This window comes from Lissotriton helveticus, chromosome 4_2 (assembly GCF_964261635.1).
Source record: "Lissotriton helveticus chromosome 4_2, aLisHel1.1, whole genome shotgun sequence".
In the NCBI taxonomy this organism is placed as follows: Eukaryota; Metazoa; Chordata; class Amphibia; order Caudata; family Salamandridae; genus Lissotriton; species Lissotriton helveticus.
In genome coordinates this window covers 20,407,676-20,430,305 of record NC_136064.1, presented here as the reverse complement: position 1 = coordinate 20,430,305, position 22,630 = coordinate 20,407,676, and the positions used below count along the sequence as shown (strand labels likewise).

General features: G+C 43.6%; 1 pseudogene; it reads left to right on the top strand.

The window, feature by feature from the left end:
* The first annotated feature begins 1,827 nt into the window (after positions 1-1,827).
* The window catches only part of LOC144752159 (uncharacterized), a 123,353-nt pseudogene continuing 102,550 nt past the window's right edge, over positions 1,828-22,630 (top strand).

The following is a 22,630-nucleotide window of genomic DNA, read 5'->3' as shown; positions in this document are numbered from 1 at the left end:
TGCCTCTCTGTGTAGACATTTAAATATTTCCATATAAATCCCCATGCCAAATCTCTGTCTTCCTTTGCATAAAATGGAACCAAGGACAATTCTTTTTCTATCTCCCACCTTCTGACTGTCATTTCCACGTCTGAAGCTTCTATCCCTAATTTCTCCCGATACATTCTCGCTCCCTACTTCACTATCCCCTGTCCTAAACTGGTTTACAACCACTGTCTCTGACCCATTTATCAGTCTCATTCTCTCTATGTATCCATTTCATCTCTTTGCTGCTCTTTTCCCCAAATACTTCTTTTCCATGCATTGATTGATTCTGAAACACGTAGAAGTACCACTTCTTTCTCATCAACCCTAGCTTTGACCTACTATCTTTTCTCCAACCTTCGGGATTTCATTACAAGACCGGAGGCTACATTATGCATTATCCTTTAATAGCAACTCACAGCAGCCGCACTACATCATAAAGGATAAAGCTCTAGAGTTTACACAACAGTGGACAAAGGATGTATCCAGGAGATGATCTGCCTCTTTTAAAAGCGGCTCGCCAGCAGATAAGTTACTACTACTTGCTTCTCCTTCATTTTAGCCTTTAGGCTTGTATTTTTGGTATATTATGTAGCCTATATTAATAATTGAATCGTTTATATTAATTTGAATGTTTTTCATGGCAATGTTGTACTGATTTTATTCGTTCTTATGCCAATTTAATTCGTTAACTTGTGGCTTTATGCCATTTTTTCTGTCTTTCCAGCCTCTAACACTGTGCTTTGTCTACGCTATTCCTTTCCCGGTGGGTGGCGCTGGTTTCCCCATTCCCCCCCCCCCCATGGACTTCCAATTTATGGTCGTCCCTCTCCCTAAACGCGATTTTCTTTATTCCTTTCAGCGTGCGATCGCGCAGCTATCTTACCGACATTCGCCGCATTTTTTAAACGCTGTCCCCGCTCCCATTTCATTTCCCCGCTTCGCTTTGGCTCTGAGTTACGGACAATATTAAAGGAAGGGTCATTAGCAACACCCGCGTTGCGTGCCTCCTTTCCAAAGCGACTTTCCTCTTCTCCGGCGGCTGAGCTCGAGCGTTCCTGGATAACTTGTCAGTTGCTCTGCTTCAGCCGCCAGAGATATACTGTCTATTTGCGCTTTGTCTAATACTAATATTTTAATAACAAATACCCATTTCAACAATACCCATTTATTATCATCTCTAACAATAATATTAATAACAATATTTAAATAAGGATATTAATTCCCCAGAATTATTAATAAGATTATTAATTCTTTTCTGAAAAACTTACCTGACCTCTCCCACCCTTACCGTACATATGTAATATATTTAAAAAAAAAAAATGAGGTTTTTAGATTCTGAGTTTAAATTAAAAAAAAAAAAAAAAAAGAGAAAGAGAGGAGAGAAAGAGAGAAGTTTTTTTAGTACTTTATCTTTATTATCATTCTTTCAAATCACTTAAATACCCTCTGAGATCTCTACTAAACCATGTCTGACATGGATTCAGATGACGCTACTGCAAGCTCACCTGCCCCTATTGGCAATTCACTTAGAAAATTCCTTCAACAGGAGATTAAATCCTGTATGATGTCGTCCCTCAAAGAAGTCATGTTCTCTAAAAGACCGTGTGATTCCCGACATCTCCCCCTATACACGGTAAGAGACCCAAAAAAACGAAACATTGTGAAAGCACTACAGGCCCTAGCGCCTCTCATAGTACGGGAGGTCCTAGCACCTCAGTTTGGATGGGAGGCCACTGCGCCTCACTTGAACCTGATGTCCCTCGGGACACTCCCTTGATCGGTGCCCATGGCGGCACAAATATGAACGGTGTCCCTCGCGGCACGCTTTGGAATAGTGCTAACCAAAAAAAGAATATTGGTTTTGACTCCTCTTCCTCCTCCTATGATGATGACTCCTCCAAAGATCCCTCCGACGAATTTGTCTTTAAACTGGATGAGGTCCAACATGACTTTAATTCCCAACCTGATCCGGAGCCGGCCTTCAAAAATACTATTCCTAACCCTATCGGAGAAGAGATGTTCTCTCCCCTAAATATCTCTCACCCTAATAGTTCGAAGTGGTTCCCGCAGGAACATGTTTCCCAGTTTGTCACACGTTGGTTAAGAAACCTTTTAGATAGAAATACTAGAAACACCATGAGATCTGAATCTCCCAGACCTACTATTGAGGAGAGGGTCTGTCAGACTCCAAACCTGGATCCAGACCTTATCAAATTCCTATTTAAGTTAGGGCGAGACCCTAGAAAAGGACTGGAGAGAGCTCTTAAAGGTTGTCAAGACCGTCTTTTAGATGTCTTCGGACCACTTGTTAGAATCCTAGACATGGCTGAACAATCCCACCTCTCCTCTACCCCTTTAAATGTTGATCTCATTTGAGGGTGGAGCCAAAGAGCTGTTGTTCTCCTTGGCAAGGCTAATTCCAGTTTAAACGTTGAAAGGAGGAGATCCATTTTAAATAAAATTAACCCAAAATTAGGAGACATAGCAGAGAGAGAACCCTCCCAAAACCCTAAGGGCCTCCTTTTCGGGGAGGATATAATCAAGGAGATTGGTAAATATGTGTCTACCTTCACTGCTTTCGATAGGGCTCAAAATAACCTAAGACGGGTATTTAACACCAACGTTTTTGGTCAGGCCGGCAGAAGGGGTCGCTCTTCCGGCCGAGGCAACCAACGACCCTATTTGTCATTCAGAGGAACTGGAAGGGGCTTCTACCCCCCCTAAACAACCCTTCTTCCCCCAAAGAGGAAGGGGTCCAAGAAACCGTGGTTCGAGAGGTCGTGGTACCCCCAACACCTCCAATTCTACAACCCCAACACCTCCAATTCTACAAGTAAGTACTACTCCTTCTTCTTCTTTCCCTCCCATAGTAGGGGGCAGACTAAAACAGTTTTATCATGTTTGGGATTCAATCACCCAAGATCCATGGGTTCTAGAAACCGTTGAGCTTCAAGATAGACTTCTTACAGATCCCCTTCCAATCGCGCTTACCCCAACCCTTTGTCCTTTCAGAGGATCAGGAAAAGATCGTGGAGGAAGAAATTATTTCTATGCTCAAAAAGGGGGCAATAGTGAAGGCTCCCTGGTCTGATGCAAGATTCATAAGCACACTGTTTCTTGTTCAGAAAAAGGACAAAGGGTGGAGACCCGTAATAAACCTTCGAGAAGTCAACAAATTTCTGGTTTATCGTCATTTCAAAATGGAGGGTATCCACCTTTTAAGGGATCTCCTTCTCGAAGGAGATTGGTTAGTCAAGTTGGACCTGAAGGATGCCTACTTCACCATCCCTATGTACAAAGAACATCAGGCTTTCCTTTAATTTGCTTGGAAGGAACGCCTATTCCAGTTTCAAGCTCTTCCCTTTGGTCTCTCTTCTGCCCCTTGGTGTTTTACCAAGATCATGAAGTGTATCGTCACAATTCTAAGAGAAAGGGGTATCCGTCTCATCATCTACCTGGACGATATTCTTATCATGTCCCAATCCCATTCAGATCTCCTAATAGATCTAAAAACTTCCATGAATTTAATAGAGAGTCTACGATTCATCATCAACAGAGAGAAGTCCATTCTCTCTCCCTGAAAGACCATGGAATTCCTTGGTTTCACTCTAGACACCGTGAAATGTCTTCTCCTTCTTCCTTCCAAGAAGATTGCCAAGATCCGGAAGGAGATCAGGTCCGTCTTGAAACAAGAGTCTTTAACACTCCGCGAACTAGCCAGACTTCTTGGGCTTCTTTCTTCTTCCATCCAGGCCATTTTCCCCGGTCCCCTGAACTACCGCGCGCTCCAGAGAATAAAGAGAAATGCGCTCAATTCATGTCTATGGTATGGGGATCTTGTCTCTCTGGACCCAGATGCCAGAGCAGAGCTCTTTTGGTGGCTGGAGAACTTAGACGCTTGGAACGGCAAAGCTATCTTCGGCTCATCCCTGGATTTCGTCCTAGAATCAGATGCCAGTCTTCATGGCTGGGGTGCACGTTTGGAAGACCAGAACACCGGAGGGGTTTGGACACTGACGGAATCTTCCCAACACATACATTTTCTGGAATTGACAGCTGGTTTATACGCTCTTATGAGCTTCAAACACTCCATTCAAGGGAGGTCTGTTGTTCTGAAAATGGACAGCATTTCTGCTGTGGCCTATATCAATCGTCTTGGAGGAACGAGATCTGCAGATCTCTCCAATCTTGCCAGGAAACTTTGGATGTTCTGTCTGGAACACAAAATTTCCCTCAGGGCGGAATATCTTCCCGGGAAATCGAACATTTCTGCAGATTGGAATTCAAGATTCCTTCTAGACTTCTCAGACTGGAAACTCAATGTGAACGTCTTCAACACCCTCTTCCACTTTTGGGGTCCCATAGACGTGGACTTATTTGCCAGCAGGCTTACCTTCCAGCTACCCAACTATTTCAGTTGGATGCCTGACCCGGGCGCACTTGCTGTGAACGCCTTTCTCCAACCATGGTCTCACTTCCTGGGTTATGCGTTCCCTCCTTTCGCCATGATTCAGAGGGTCCTTCAGAAAGTCAGATCGGAACAATACCTTCTGATCCTAATAACTCCTTTTTGGCCGTCCCAAGCTTGGTTCCCGACAGCCCTGGAACTAGCATGCGACATTCCCTTTCTGATCCCAGCGTCTCCAGGCCTGGTCTCAAATGCAGACGGGAAAGATCATCATCTTATTCTCGAGGGGAATTTGAACCTTCTTGCCTTGAAAGTGTCAGGCAATCTAACGAGTTGTCTGGACTTTCATCGACAGCTCTCTCTCTCCTCGGAGAATCTTGGGCTCCTGGAACACACCTTACGTATAACAACATTTGGAAAAAATGGTTTCATTGGTGCCTGGAAAGGAGTCTGGATCCCGTGGAGGCTCCTGTCGTCAGTATCGTAAATTTTCTGGTCGAACAATTTGACAGAGGCCTATCCTATCGTACTATTAATTGCTTTAGATCCGCAATCTCGGCTGGCCATTCCCTTATCAACGGTAAATCGGTAGGTAAAAATGCTATCATTTGTAGATTCCTCAAGAGTATAAGACTAAGGAGACCCCCTAGACCTAAGTATCAGACCCTTTGGGATGTCAAGTGTTTTCTAGACCTTTTATGTTCCTGGCCAGATAACTCTTCCCTTAATAGAAAATTTCTCTCCTTCAAACTCGCCACTCTCTTGTGTTTAATCTCCTGTAGGAGAGTATCCGACATCAGAAGCTTAGATATTTCAAATAGATGTTACGATATGTTTGGTGTTAAGTTTGAATTACTAAGAAGAACTAAAACCATGTCAGATTTTATCTTTTATCCTCGTTTTGACAGTTTCCCATAACTTTGTGTGGTTGCTTGTATGAAAGAGTATGACGCAAGGATGTCTCTCCTACGTCCTAACGATGCAAATCAACTTGTAGTTTCTTTTGTGAAACCTTTCAAACCTGTTTCATCCACCTCCATAGCTAGATGGGTTAAGTCTACCATGAGTCTTGCTGGTGTTGACCTCTCTAAGTTTCAAGCACACTCTATCAGAGGAGCTATGGCCAGTAAATCCTTCTGGTCAGGTGGTAAGTTGGATGATATCCTGAAAGCCGCTGACTGGTCAAATGCTAACACCTTTGCTCGTCATTATTGTAAGCCTATCGAGCATATGTCTGATGTCGTCCTTCCTGGCTACGAACATGCATAATGTAGCCTCCGGTCTTGTAATGAAATTGCGATTCTCCTATTAACATGACCAGAGAATCTGGATTTCATTAAAGACACGGAGGCTGACATTATCCCTCCCTCCTCCTTTTTACAACTTTTGATATGTCTTTTATGAACTTATTGATTACTTCAATTGTTGTTATTCTATGATTTATGCCTATGCTTCTGTTATCTTTATTGAATGTAATGAAGTCTTTTGGCTCTCTAGGCTCTTCACTATGGATTTGGTTCTTAATCCTTCTTTCTCCTTTCAGGTAACTCCGTTTAACCGTCTGATCCTTCCCATTTGAGATACTGAAGTTTATCCCATGATGTTTTCAAGCTCTACTTGGATTTCTCCGTTTATGTTTTCAAGCTCTACTTGGATTTCTCCGTTTATGAAGTTCTTTCCTGCTGCGATTCTTTTAAAAGAGGTAGATCATCTCCTGGATACATCCTTTGTCCACTGTTGTGTAAACTCTAGAGCTTTATCCTTTATGATGTAGTGCGGCTGCTGTGAGTTGCTATTAAAGGATAATGCATAATGTCAGCCTCCGTGTCTTTAATGAAATCCAGATTCTCTGGTCATGTTAATAGGAGAATCGCAATTTCTCTCCTTTTCACTACAGTTTTACTAAGCTCCCCATCAACAATACTCATCATTGATTGTTGTCTTCCCCTCCTTAACAATAGCCTGACATGTAGCTCTTCTCACTCACTCCCCTTTTTTCTAAAGCAGCAGCATCTTCTTCCTCACCAGCCCACGCTCATGTTCTCCAAAGATCTAGCACACATAACTTTTACATCTGCTTTGTTTTCTGGTTTGAACAATGGGTCAGCCGTGCTCTCTTACTCCAACCTCAATATCGGTGCTCTTTCCATGGCAAAGATTTTTCATAAGAGCCCTCCCATTCTCACCCCAACCCCCCTCCAACTCCCACCTCCTAGCACCTAATGAAAGGGTACCAGTACACAATGAAAGCCCGGCCAGACCACCCCTCTCTATCAGTGCGAGTCTTCCCAGGAACTCCCAATGTGGAAAATGCACAATGTCACCAGGCAAGCACGTGAAGCAAAGAGGAGGAGTCCAGGAGGAGACAGGCGCCATCTTAGGGAGGAGGTAGTTGTATGTTAGGAGGACAATGGCTTGGGGTAGGGAATGGCAGGGTTAAGGCTGGAGTGGTGTTGCCTCTTTGAAAACACCTCACATGTGCAATGCAGCCAGGTGGCTGGATATTCCAGAAGAATGATGGCTCCCTACCCATCATCTCTGCGTGGCAGACATAGTTTACCACTTATAACTATAAGATTGGGAACCCGTTATTTTTATTTACATTACAATTCCCCTAAACCACTATGCCTATTATGTTTTTCTATCTTCATTTCCAGCTGATTTTGCCGTGATTGCCCCGCATGACGTCACTGGGACGTGGAGGCATTACGTCACTCTTTCTTGCACATACTCAGTAGAGGATCACAGGCCGCAGCGGGTGATCTGGCTTTTCGAAGCTCGGAGACTTTTTGAAAGAGATGACGAGGGCGACCATGTCTTCGTGACTTGGTACAGAGACCGGCTGAGCGTCCCCCAGGACAGCCAAGGGAGGAATCTCTCCCTCACCATCGTGTACCTCGAGATTGAGGATGGGGGAATGCACACCTGCAAAGTGTCCTTGAGGTCACGAGGCACCAGCAGCCTAATCACCAAGGAAGCCAGCACACATTTACAGGTGATAAAAGGTAAAAACACCTTCTAATGTTATTGGCTGTTATCATAGGCATTTGAAATAGGTTGACAGAACACCTATGGCTCTAAAACATTTTTACTACATTTAAAATTAAAACATGCAAGATACACAAAAAATGCATTATAGAAGAAGGCCAAGCTGACAATAGACAACTACAGTAAGTCAGCATGTCCGGTTGAGGTTCAGAGTGTTTAAATGCAATTATAAGAAGGGGCACAAAACAAAAAAAAATGACAATTACCATAAGAACAAGCATTTACAATGCAATGGTCTCTGCATTATTAAAGGTAGAGCTATTGGCATTGCTCATGACTTTTTTTTTTTTAAATCATAAATAAATGGCATTGTCATTTACATTGCCAATAGCTTAATCGTTAAATAAATGGCATTGTCATTTACAATGCCAATAGCGTAATCGCTCGCAAATGCAGGACCTATTGCATTTACACCCACACAGAGCCACACTGTGGGGTCCATTAGGCCCGCCACCCTATCGGTAAACGGGACCGCCCGCCTTAAGTGCGGGGGTCCCGACACCAGCATTAGGATGTGCCCGCCACAGTGGCGGGCACATCCTGCATTTCTAGCATTGTGGCGGGCGGTGCTCTCAGCACCGCCCGCCACAATGCTAGAAATGCATTTCTGCATTTGCATTAACAAAGCGGCAGGCACCGCGCGGTGCCTGCCGCTTTGTTAATGCAAATGAAGGGGGGTACCACAGGTACCCCCCATGTGCAATCCCCCCCTCCTTCACTCTGGGGGCCTGCAGGGGGCCCCCAGAGTGAAGACCGCATGCCTTTCCGTGGCGGCATCGCCGCCACGGAAAGGCATCACCCTCAGTCCATCATAATATGGCTAGCGGTGTCTGCTTGACACCGCCACCATATTAATCATTTTCCGCCCCGGCCGCAATGCGACCGGGGCGGAAAAGTGGCGGGCGGTGCTTTGCTCCGCCGTGGTCCCCCCCGCCATTCTAATATGGAGGGGGGAATACAGGGAAGGATGGCGGGCGGATTGCCCACACCTTACCGACAGCCTGGCGGGGGCAATCTGCCCGCCATCCTAATGGACCCCTGTGTGTGGCGCCCGACTTGTATTTTGTACTCCCTCACAAACCCCTATGTTTCATAATAATCAAAACTCAACATCGATACCTGGTTTTACTAATCCCCCCCTATTTTTTCCACCCCAACGTTTCAATAGGCCCTTTTTCCCTCACCCTAGCAGACACCAATATATAAACGCTAACGGGCGATGGAATATTCCCCTACACAATTCATTTGATACACTGTCAACCCTAGAGGACTTGGATTGACAGCCGACGGCTAAACAGGGCCCTCTGCAATTAGTAATTTCCCCCGGGAACTTAAAAAACCAAAATAGGCATGAGAGTAAACTCCTATCGGACGGATCTAGTAATATTACTGTCACCGGTGATCCCAATGAAATTACTGAAATTGGTAGGCCTCTCCCTAAGCCTTACAGGGAACCAACTACATATTCACCAGTTGACAGGGTACACCCGGACCATTTATATATCAGATCCCCATCTTCCACCTCCAGAGTAGAGAAAATTAGAGACACTCCAATACATAAGCCTCCAAATCCCAGCTCTGTGTCCCACTCAGTTTTGACCTGGCACATGGCAGGCTTGGCAAATAAACTTGTTAAACAGTCTTGGCGGGACTTGGTTGGAAAATATACCATCCTATGTTTACAGGAAACGTGGGCATTAGAGCCTGCACATTTACTGGGGTATCAGACTTTCCACTCGCCAGCCTTACCATCCCCTCACGGTAGAAATAGCGGGGGTTTATGTAACGTGAGCAACGTTAGCAACGTTAGCTCAGCAACGTGAGCGGGCTTATTGTTTTAAATCACCTTCTGACTGAAAACTATCAGATTTTAACTCTCAAATGGGGCATTTCCGTTAACGTGATCATAATCAATTTTTATAATAATGTGTCCACAGATTGTATGGATAGAGTTATTAATAATCTGCTTCGTGATGTTTCCTCTATAAAGGAAAGAATAGGCGGGGAGCTTTTCTTGGTTTGGGTGGGTGATTTTAACTGCAACATTTGTCGGGACGGCCCGAAGGGCTTGTGCGGCCTCGGAAACCCTCCCGACGATAACCGGAGTCATCTTGCCCATTCTCGGGAAGGTGACATCCTGAATAACTTTTTGTTCTATTTTAATCTTACTTTTATAAATGAGTTATGCTCGCCAATAATAGAGTTCCAGCCTACCTACCATGGTAGAGGGTGTAATTCCATAATCAACTTTACCCTCCTTTCCAGAACCTATGCTTATTTAATAACTTCGTGGGAGACGTTAGACGTTATTTATGGAGATCATTACCCAATTTCCTTTTCCATAAAAAAGGCCGAACCTGAGCAGCTGCGGAGGAAAAATAGAGCCTTATACCAACAACCGATCACCATTGCGCGTAAAAATGGTTATACCCTTAAATGGGATAAGGTTGACCCTGCGGGTCTATTAATAAAATTAGTATCTAAAATGAGGAAGGAAATTTACATCTGCCTCTCCCTTAGTGATGACCCTTTTATAATTTTGGATTCTTTTTCCAAATTACAATTAACCTTAAAACAACTACTGACCAGATATCACCGCCCAGATTCTCATCATCAAACTGGTTGGTTTGATCATAATTGCACTAATGCATTAAAAAATTTAAAAAAGGCACTCCACACTACTCCTAGATCCCTGTCTGAGATTAGAGAAGCTAGACGCTTATATCAACTAGCATTAAAAAACAGGGAGAAATCATTGAAACAAGAAGCATGGCAGGCCTTAATTACCGCCTCCAAAAGTAGGGATTCAACCTTATTTTGGAAAGCGGTTAATGCCTCTATCTTCCGTGACAAAAACAACATAGCGATGATAGATATTGCTATAAACGGTGAAACATGGGTAACTCACTTTGAACACCTCTATGATAACGAATCTTCCTGCAAATCAATATCCCCTGCCCTTACCCTTATGCCAGGAAATATGGGATGTGCTTCCAACGGAGTCTTCCCTTTGGGACTATCTTTTACCTGTGATGAGGTTAAAATGGCTATAAGGGAGAGTCCTTCTGGTAAAGCGCCTGGGCCGGATGGCATACCAACTGATGTTTATAAATATGAAATTGATCTCTGGGCCCCGCTTTTAACTAATGTCATGAATAGTGCAAACATGGTTGGATTAATATCTACTTGGACTGAGGCCATAGTGGTCCCTATTTTCAAAAAGGGCGATAGACAAGATCCAACTTGCTATCGGCCCATTTCTCTTCTAGACGCCCTAATGAAGGTGGCCGGTAGCATTATTCTAAAGCGAATCCAACTGTGGGCCAATGAAGGAAATATCATATCAAATCTCCAGTATGGCTTTCGCACCGGCATGGGAACAGTAGAGCAGAGCTTAAATTTGTATTTTTTAATTTCTAAGTACACCCAGGCCAGAAAAGGAAACCTTTTTATTACTTTTATTGACCTTAGCTCTGCTTTTGATTGTGTGGACCACAACCAACTTTGGTCCACACTAACCGACCTGGGAATAGACGCAACAATTCTAAACTTCATCAAGGAATTGTATAGGGGTGCTGGGGCCAGGGTGCGCTTTGGTAAGCAAGGTGAGTGTTCGTCTAAATTTTCCATCAAAAGGGGAGTGAGACAGGGGTGCATTCTAGCACCCCTGTTATTCACGCTATATATAAACTCCACTGGCGACCACCTGAAGGGTTTCTCCTATGACTACCCTTCATCCCAGGGTCACCCTGTCCCCATACTCCTGTACGCAGACGATGCGGCTATTATGTCGCAAACCAGGTTGGGTCTTCAGAGGGCAGTCACAAAATGTTATACTTATATGGCAGATAAGGGGCTAAAGGTCTACACTACTAAAACATACACTATGGCCTGTGGGCATGGCACCAAGAAAGTACCCTGTCCTATATACCTTGAAGGCAGGAAGTTAGAGACCATTGATCACTTTCCCTACCTGGGAATATCCTTTGACAGGAAATGCACTTGGCACACAGCAGTCAAAGTGAGAAAACTAGCCTTTTTGAGGGCGGTCGGTGCACTTCATAACTTTGCGGCGAAACTTGGGGGGAGACCCGTTAAGGAACTAATTACAATATATCAGGTTAAGGGTATATCTACGGCCACCTATGGTTCGGGTATCTGGGGCATTGAAAATATAACATCTATTCAATTAATAGAAAATCAATACCTTAGATATCTGCTGGGGGCCCCTAGATCTTCAGCAAACTACCTTACCCATATTGAATTAGGATTACCTTTTATTTCTGACACCATAAAAACTGCACCTATCCTTTTATGGCACAAGGTTTGGGTTACCCCGGAGACAGCTTTTAATCGTAATTTAATTTCTGACTGTCTTACTTTGGATGGTGTTAGAAATATAAAACGGCTGTCCCACGTGCAATCCCTGATGATTGAACTGGGCCATCCTGACGTTTTTTCCAGACCACTTAGCATGGAAATGATCACTAGGAAATCATTGAAACAACTTGCCATGAATCATTTAACTAACAAAAGATGGTCCATAGAAAAACTTAAAAACACAGTCTTGACCTTTCAGGAAATTACTATTAACCCAGGGCTTCAATTGTATCTTTTAAGTGATCTAACCTGTTATTCAAGAATGTTATTGACACGGTTCAGGTTTGGAACCTTTTTCCGTACCATTACTTTTCCATCATGCAACACTTGGACGAGGGATTTGCCTATCTGCCCCTGTGACGATTTATCCCCTCAATCAAACCTATACAGCTGGAAAACGTTTCTGTGGCTCAGGCTATGTCTAGCTTTTTAAAACTATTGATTAGGCTCGGAAATTCAATGTAAAGCTTACCATTTCTGTATATTCGTATAGCGCTTAAAGTATTTGTTTTTTAATCAATTCGGATCTGCCCGCTTTTTAACCTTTCATGTTTTTATCCTTTTGTATTTTTGTGATATGCTGTGATTGTTGTCTTGTTTTTAACTTGTACGCTTTTATGAATTCATAATTGAATATCGAATAAAGCTTCTTTGAATTTGAATTTGTATTTTGCTGTTTCCGTCATTGCATCCAAATATGTGATACACATCATAAATACAAAGTGTGCTGCCAGACCTGTATTTTGCTGTTTCCGTCATTGCATCCAAATATGTGATACAAGTCACATAATAAGTACAAAGTGTGGTGCCCGACTTGTATTTTGCTGTTTCCATCATTGCATCCAAATATGTGATACACATCATAAATACAAAGTGTGCCGCCCGACTTGTATTTTGCTGTTTCCGTCATTGCATCCAAGTATGTGATACAAGCAGTGCTTAATTTGTAAAAAAAGAAGTGCAGGTGCTGAAAATTTTGTCAAGGAGGCCACAGCTCACGTCCTCCTCCGGTGAGCCCCACTTTCAACACTCTAACTGCCTAAGTCTCTATCTTCTAACCTTGATCTGTTGTCTGTCCCCTACGTCATTGCTCTAAGAGTCTATCTTCTCACCTCTCTAATTGTTTTCTATCATCTTTGTCACACCTGGTGTGTTAACTTATTCCCTGCATTTCTGATTTACCCGCTATTCATTCTACCCCTGCCCTTTTTCCTCTTCACTTTTATTCATGCTCTGCTCTCTCTCCCCTCGATCTTGGCTCTTTATGATCACTCTTCTAGCAGTGATTTGCTGTGTCTCCGTTTTATCATTTGTCTACTTTTTTTCCTCTGTCCTGTCCTCTACATGCTTTCATTCTATCTTCCCTCTTCTTAATGCTCTCTTCTTCACATCATGGCTGCTTTCTCTTTGTATCTGATTTGCTCTCCTTTTCTTCTACTTAGCTCCGTCTTATTTCTCTCCTTTCCTGTTGTTTTTTTCTCCTCTTTACTCCTGCTCTCTCTCTCATCTATAACACTGCTGCTGTCTGTGACCCCTGTCGTCAGCCTGTACATGTTCCTGCTATTTTGAACTCTGCGTTTTCCTGTTGTCTATCCTAAAGAAGAATGAAGATGACGTGTTTTACTTTCTTACCCGCACCGAGTGCAAAAACAAAATGTACACTAAATGAAAATTCTTTTTTTGCTTATATTAATCAGTGCAGTATAACTGGGTTATTTGCAGAACAGGTAGCTGCTCGAGCACAGCAGATGATGTTACTACTAGTGCTGCCTGTAATTAGTTAGGTCCAGGGATGGCTACGGCATTGGCATCCACTGCTCAGCTTGCTGTGACCCTGCCTGTTACATCACTGGCATTGTCCCCAACCATAATGCTGCCAATGCCGGTAAGTATGGCTGTGGTGCCTACTGGACTCACGCACGCTCAGCAATTGCCATGCTGGGGTGCAGCGCACAGATGACGCCATGGTGCACAACAGTTGTTGGGCCACAGTCACATCGAGCACGTTGAGGATAGCAGCAATGCAGGGCTGCAGGATATGCTACTCTGGTTACACAGCAAGTGGAAAATCCATACTTACTTTTGTTTATTCTTCCCTAAGAGCCCTCACTCCCAAGTTTCAAATGCGCTCTTGCAGCTTCCTTGCCTCAACTCTGTCTTGAACCAGCCCCCAGCTACAATTGTCCAATGGGAGGCTTAGGCTCAGGCAGTGGCAGGGTGCAACAGACTCTGGGAATAGAATGCAAGACATAGTTTGTCAATGACTTCTTAGATTTGTGATCGTCGAGATGACCTCATCACTAACTTGGTCATACACAATCATGCCTGCCTAGACAGGCGTATACTGGCCTGTCTAAATTAAACACTGGATACAAGTCACATCATAAGTACAAAGTGAGGCACCCGACTTGTATTTTGCTGTTTCCGTCATTGCATCCAAATTTGTGATACAAGTCACATCATAAGTACAAGTCAGGACTATTGGCTTTGTCAGTGGTTCTTAGTTGCACAAAATAAATAAACAGCAACTATGGCTTGTATATAATATTGAAAAAGCTTTGTGCTCGGAGGAGTCAGAATGCCACCTGGGACCATGAGCCAAAACTGTTACATCGCCGACCATCATAGATTAGAATTGGGCCTTCCAAGCCATCACGTTTGGCGGAGTTATTAGACTCTGGCAAACAAAAAGCGTAGTAACGGGAGGCGATATCATCTACTGAGTTGTAATGCCACTAACCATCTGGGACACAGCAATCACGTGGTAACGGCATGCGATGTAATTGCGTGCTATGTTTTTCCGATGATAAAACTACGTTGTAATACCATGCGTTGTTACGGTTTGCGATGTATCGTCACACATCCGTGTGACGCCCGACTTGTATTTTGCTGTTTCCGTCATTGCATCCAAATATGTGATACACATCATAAATACAAAGTGTGCCTTTGCTGTTTCCGTCTTTGCATCCAAATATGTGATACAAGTCACATCATAAATACAAAGTGTGGCGCCCGACTTGCATTTTGCTGTTTCCGTCATTGCATCCAAATATGTGATACAAAGAGAAAGCACAGAGTAAGCCAGCCTCTGGGGATCAGAGTTTAAGCAAGGTGGGGAGGAAAAAGATAAACGAGAGAAAGAAATTGGGAAGGTAGAAAGAAAGGAAGAAGGAGCACGTATGAGAAATGGAGAGAGACGAAGGAAGAGACAGTAAAATAGAAAGAGTAAAAGGGATGGGGAAGAGTGGGTCGGTTAATGTACATGTTTTTTTTGTCAGTCATGAGCCGATGTTTGCCGTTTGCTCCTCTTTCGTTACAAACGTGGTAGGCACGGTCTGCAGTGATTATATTGTAGACGTTTGAGCGTGTTTTACTTCAGAATGAACATTGTCAAGTGACCTCAGAGTGCTGATTTTGAAGCATGTGCAATCCGGAGATAAGCGTGGAAGACGAAGCGAGGAGAAACGGAACGGGTGAGAGACGGAAAGGGAAACAAAAACAGAAACAATTGGGGATAAAGTGTGAGAAATAGCGAGAAAATGAGAGAAAGGGCATCATTTTTTAAACCAGGGTGAGAAGTGCCAGGCAAGCGTGTCCAAGGCTTCTGCAGGAGGGGGTCCACATGGCTGGGGGGGCCTGTGCTTGTTATGAGCGGGCCCAAGAGCGCTAGTTCGGTGCCCCAGTTTGCTTTGTGGGCCAGGGACCGATGTGTACGAAGGAGGGGTCAGCTCAGGCACCGGTTAGTCAGGCGTGCGTCGGTCAAAGGAGGGTCTCCCGTTCGGATGATGCAAAGCGTCCCTCCCTTCCTGTCTGTCACCGCCCCTCCAGTTCCCTGTGCAAACACCCTTTGCTTCCTGTCTCCGCCTGCTCACGCCACCGGTGACTGGGGACTCCTGACGCCACGGAGCGTTCATCCTCCAACCAGCGACGAAGAAACACTGACTAAGCTTCAGCGGCCGGCCTTCAATGCAAGGACAACTAGACTAACGAAAACATTGCTGTTGCGTGGGGCGGGGGTGGCAGTTATGGACGGCCGGAATACATGAGGTAGCAAATGGTGCAATACAGGAGGAACAAGCTTCCTGCTGCCGCATCCTAGATTAAGAACGGCGAGGAGGGGGGGGTGCAGACAGCGGTGACGCCAGCGCCCCGCCCCCGAAAATGACGGGCATTTCTCCGAGCCATTTGTGAATGACCTTGGAGAAACATGGTGGTGTGGAGCGCTCCTCTCTTGCCTTATGATCTCGGAAGGCAAGAGAGGAGCGCTCCACACTACCATGTTTCTCCGAGGTCATTCACAAATGGCTCGGAGAAACGGCCATAAATTTTTGGATTGAGGGGCATGTTTAGGTCAGACTAGGACCTCGGTGAGAGGGAGGGTGTAACACCCACCACTAGAAAAGGAGCGGGGCTTAAAAAAAGAGAGAAAAACGCCCCCGAATCTGCTCAAGCCGGGGCTAGAACCGAGTGACGCCCCTCTCCTCCAATGGCTGGCCAGCATTTATGAGGCCAGCCAATGGAGGAGAGCGGTGGGTTCAAGCCCCCATACTTACCTACCCAGGCTTACCTACTCCAGGGATACCCTCCTCGAGCTTAGACAGACCCCATGCGGTTCAGGGCAAGATATGGGCTGCATACCAGAAGGACCCTTTTCCTGCTATAGTTGTAAATATCAGGCTTGTGCATCATACATCACCATCAAATCTCATAGCCACATCTTGGTTGAGGTAAATCCCCATCCTGATCCAGCCCTCCTCTCTAAACTTCATGTAAATTTACATAACCAGAAAAAATTGCACTGTCTTCTGGCTAATGTTAGATCCCTCCCCAAACATGCCACTGCAATTTGGGATCTTCTGAACGATAAAAACCCGGATATCAGTTTCTTTACCGAAACTTGGATCAAACCCTCAGCTACTCCTGCGATCGCTCTGGCTCTCCCACCAGACTTCCGCATTCAAAGATTGGATAGGCTAGAAAGAGCGGGAGGGGGGATCACAATTGTCCATAAAGACACACTATCGGTCACGATCCTTGACCAACTAAGCAATGATTTATTTGAATGTCTCATTTTTAAATGTGATATACATCCCCAACAGAGTTGGAAAGGGGCTCTGGTCTATAGGCCGCCCGGCCCGTTGCAAGATTTTAATGGCCGTCTATTGGAATTTATTTCCCCCCACATCAGCGCCGGGATACTCTGAGTAGCTGTGCGCTTTAGAAATGCAGTGTAACATAACATAACATTGCCACACGTAATTTTTTAATCTTAGGGGATTTTAACATCCATAGCGAGGACCTCCACAACCTTGATGCTGTGACCTGCCTGGAGGAAATGGCTTCTGCTGGTCTCCTTAAAATTAACAATGCCCCTACCCACATAGCTGGACACATACTAGACCTCATTTTTTCCAATTCCCAATACATTTTATATGAGGATACTCTTCCGCTGACCTGGTCCGACCATTCTCTATTGACTTTTCAACTGAGTAGCCCCTCTACCACATCCAGTCTCACACCCGTTATGGACAGATGGTATCGACCGTGGCATAAAATTAATATCGATCTTTTTATAGCCCCCTTTATGACCTGGGACACAGACACTTGCCACCTCAAGGTTGACCAACAACTATTGTACTTCAATAACATCATCTCAAACATCTTGGATGACAATGCACCACTTAAGCCAGCAACTCATGCCCACACACTCACATCCTCTGACTGGTACTCCCCGGCCCTTCGCGCCGAAAAGAAGGAGTGCAAGAAATTAGAACGCACTTGGCGTTCACACCATAAGGACATTGACAGAGACAGATATAAAAGCACTCTAGCAGCATATCATAATAACATCAAGAGAGCGAAAAATCTACATTATCCAACAATTGGAGCAAGCTGGCTCCAATTCCAGGACCTTATTTGACATAGTTAAATCCTACCCTAGTCCCAAGGCATGTGAGACGGTGAAATCCCCATCTCAGGCGCTGTGTGATAATGTTGCGACCTATCTCACCCAGAAAATAGATTCTATCTACCAAAAAATAATTTCGGCCAGTTCTATCTCCCCCCCCCACGATGACCAACTCAGCCAACACACTGGACACCCCTCATCTTCTACTCTCCTTCCCCCATCTCTGCCCCTTGGAAGTCATATCCCTTTTAGACAAAACCAAATCAGGCTCTCCCATGGACATAATACCGGCTAAGATCACCACCAATTTCGCGTTACAGCTCGCACCCCCCTATCTGCTCCATTCTTAATAACTCTCTTAATAGTGGTTACCTCCCACCTACCTGGAAAGATGCACAAATCATACCCTTACGTAAGAACCTCAAAGCTCCTATCACAGACATCAGCAACTATCGTCCAATATCTCTTCTTCCCTTACAGACCACCTCTCGGAGTACCTGGAAACTTCACAACAGCTAGATTCCTCCCAATTGGGGTTCAGAGTCAAACATAGCAGCGAATCCGCCCTTATTGAAGTCACGGACAACATTCGGATGGCCATGGATAAAGGTCAAGCATCACTTCTTGTGCTGCTTGACTTATCAGCGGCATTTGATACTATCTCCCATCAGATACTACTGGAGAGACTCCAGGAGATAGGTGTTGGAGGGCTTTCCCTGCAATGGCTCACCAGCTTCCTGACGGATAGGACACAGACGGTCACTATGGGCACTTTTAAATCTGCCACGACAAAAGTCAGCAAGGGGGTCCCGCAGGGCTCCTGCCTCAGTCCAAACCTTTTTAATATTTATGTTTCCCCTTTGGCCAGACTGATGAGATCATTAGGATTCACACCGATTTCGTACGCAGACGACACTCAGCTCCTCCTGACATTTGACAAAAACAATCCCGACACCAAACTCAGATTCTCTGAAGGCATGAAATCTATTGCCACCTGAATGCAGGTCAACTTCCTGCAACTTAACGCGGGCAAATCAGAAATCATGCTGTTTGGAGGAGCTGAAATCTGCTGGACACCCATATGATGGCCGGACGAACTAGGCACTGCCCCCACCCCTAAAGAAGCGGTCAAAAATCTTGGTGTCAGAATCGACTGTAAATTGACTCTTGAGGCACATGCTAACACCACGGCGGGATCTTGCTTTTACATACTTGGCCTTCTGCGCAGGTGTAATAAAGATGTTGAAAATCCAAGATAATTCCAAGTAAAATCCAAGATTTATTGAACTGCAGCACAGTACATCCACTCTCCAAGTTACCAGTCCTTTTTCTCCACCCCAATCCATTTCAGACCATAACAATTCTAAATGGAATCCATAACACAATGTGCATGAGCAGCTATGAAGAGACATTCTATTTAAAAGGGAAATATGTACAACATTGGAATTTGTATTAAAAGGGAAATATCTGCAAACAAGAATACTACACATTTTCCCCCTAAAGAAAATGAAGTGACTACGTAAACATTAAAAAAAAAAAAATCCTTACACATAAAAGAAACTACTGGTTATAATAGAAAATTTAAGACACACATTTGGATACTCTTCTAACATTCCATCTTTTGCCATCTTGTGTGACAACGCTATTGTGATAAACTTTCACAACCTTCATAGGTTTGCCAAACTTTGTCTCACCTTTGGTAATATAACCAGGTTTACGAATCCTAACCACATCACCTACCATAAAAGCAGGTTGTTTGACTTTCATCCTAGTATCATAATCACTTTTGTATTTGCACTGTTTGAGTTCCACTTTCTCAGCTACATCCTTGACATTCACATCAACCATGCGATAACCAGCACTTTTCTTAAACCACCAAGGACATAGGTTAGATACAGGATCTCTACCCTTTAGTAGGCGGAAAGGAGAAACTTCTGTAGTGGCATGAGGCGTTATACGGTACAGCCATAACTTTTCTCTCAATTTCTCCTTCCACATTCCCCCAAACTTCCGAGCCCATAGGATATCTTGTTTGAGAACCCTGTTATATCTCTCCACTAGCCCATTTCCTTGTGGTTCATACAGAGCAGTGGTGCAATGCTTTATACCATAAGTACTCAAAAACTCCAACATCTCTGAAGATTTGAACTGTACCCCATTATCTGATACAATGCTTTCTGGGAATCCTTCTCTTGAAAATATCTCTCTCAAAAATAAAATAACACTTTCAGTGTTAGGATGAGGTACCAGTTTGACCTCAGGCCATTTGGAGTGATAATCCACAGCAACTATAGCGAATCTACACTCCTGTGGTAAAAAATTGAATGGACCAGCAATATCGATCCCTAATTTCTGCCATGGATGATCTGGCCACTTCACAGGAGTCAAAGGTGCCGGATCACATTTGCACGTCTTATCACTTTCAATGCACTCAGGACACTCTCTAACAAATTTATCTACAAACCTATCCACTCCTGGCCACCAGAAATTAGACCTAATTAATCTTTTCATGGACGACATGCCCATGTGACATTCATGACTCATTTGCAAAATAACATCTCTTACCGCAAAAGGTGGAATACATTTTCCAGCTCTGAATAGTAGATTTCCCTCTATGGCCATCAGCAACATTGTAAAATGGTATAACTTCAGCTGGAATTAATTCCTTAGAAGGCCAACCCACACTCACATAATCTCTCACTTTGCACAAGACATCATCCTCACTCATGCTTTTCATCCATAAATCTTCTGAAATGATACTGAATTTCTCAGGCAATAATTCTGAAATGCTAGTTACGACTTCAGTATCTTCATCATCACTGACACTGGGATATGGTAATCTTGACAAACAATCTGCAGTCACATTGAGTTTCCCAGGCACATATTCTATGTCAAAACTATATTCTTGTAATCGTGACATCAATCTAGCAATACGAGCAGTCGCACTTAAACCTCCACCGGGTGAAAGAATACCCACCAAAGGCTTATGATCAGTACGTATCAAAAATCTTGCACCCCAAATATAATTCCGGAAATGTTCAACAGCCCAGACACATCCTAATAATTCCTTTTCGATTACAGCATATCGTTTTTCAGTGTTATTTAGAGATCTAGACGCGAATGCAACATTCCAGTCCTCCTTACCCGAACGTTGCGAAAGCACGCAACCCAGGCCATAAAGGCTAGCATCCACTGTCAAAACACAAAGTTTGTTCAAACAAAACGGTCTAAGTGTAGGAGCTGACACCATGTCAAGTTTAATACTGTCAAAAGCGTTTTGTTGTTTAGTTCCCCACAAAAATTCAACATCTTTCCTGGTTAGTACTCTTAACGGCTCCACTTTAGTTGCAAAACCAACTATAAACTTACTGTAATATTCACAGAGTCCTAAAAATGATAACAATTTATTTTTGCAATTGGGTGCAGGAGCTTTCAGGATTGCATCAACTAACGATTTCTCAGGAGCAACACCATTCCCAGAAATAGTATGCCCTAAATATTCTATCTTCTTTTGAAATAACTTGCACTTTTTACTCTTAATGGTAAGACCAAACTTACTTAACATTTTACACACATTACTCAGGTGTTCCATATGTACTTCATCACTCTTAGAAAATACTAAAATGTCATCCTGAAAACACTTCACATAGTCACTCATGTCTTTAAAAATATGATACATCGATCTTTGAAAAACTGCGGCTGCCGATGCCAAACCAAATGGCATCCGTTTGAATTGATATAATCCCTGAGGTGTAATAAATGCTGTGAGATGACGTGATTCCTCTGCTAACACTACCTGATGATATGCAGATCTCAAATCTAAGGTAGAAAAAACTACAGCCTCACCAATCATGCTCACTACTTCATTGATATTCGGCAGAGGATGACAATCTACTACTATATTAGCATTAAGTGCTCTCAAATCTATGCAAAGTCTCAGAGATTTATCAGGTTTGCGTGCCAAAACTACTGGCGAAACCCATTCTGACGATTCTATCTCCTCTATCATTTTTTAACATATCTTTTAGAGTATCACTTAACTCTTCTCTAACATTGAGTGGTACAGGTCTAAGCTTTTGCACAACTGGTTCAGCTCGTTGTTTGAGCTTGATGACATGAGTGAACCCGCTTAGCTTACCTAACTTGTCTGAAAAAACTCCAGGAAACTCACACGAAAGTAACTTCCAAGCATTACTCTCTTCTACAAACATAACTCTTTTATTTAACTCATCCCTATCCTTTAATACCATGACTGGATCTTTGCTGCGTGGATTCAACGTAATGTTAAGTTTGAATTGATCGCACCAACCCAGAACATTCACACCCTTTACTACAACATATAATTTGATGTACGCAGATTGATCCTTAAAATATATGGTGGAAGCAATATAACCAATGAAATCAATGTATGAACCATTGAAACCTTTTGCTATTACATCAGGAGGGCACAAATCACTCTTAGCAATCTTAGATTCATACATTTCATGAAAGTATTCTTCCGTTATGATGGTCCAAGGAGACCCAGAATCAGCCATTAGCTCTAGTTCAACACCCATAAATTTAACCACACACTTAGGAGAGTCCAACACATCCTCTTCAAGCAACCCTAAACTCACTAATGATACAATCATTCCTCTTTCTTTAAGGGATTCATCAGACACGACATGCTCACATCTTGACAAATTTGATCCCAAATCAGTGTCATCTCTCACACAAGAGGCTTCCCCTTTTTTAAAATAATTACTTTTGTACCCAATTTTCTTTTTGTCTTCCCTACAGGACTTGGAAAAATGACCAACTCTACCACATTTGTTGCACTCTTTTCCCAAGGCAGGACAAAACTTGAAGGAAGCTACATG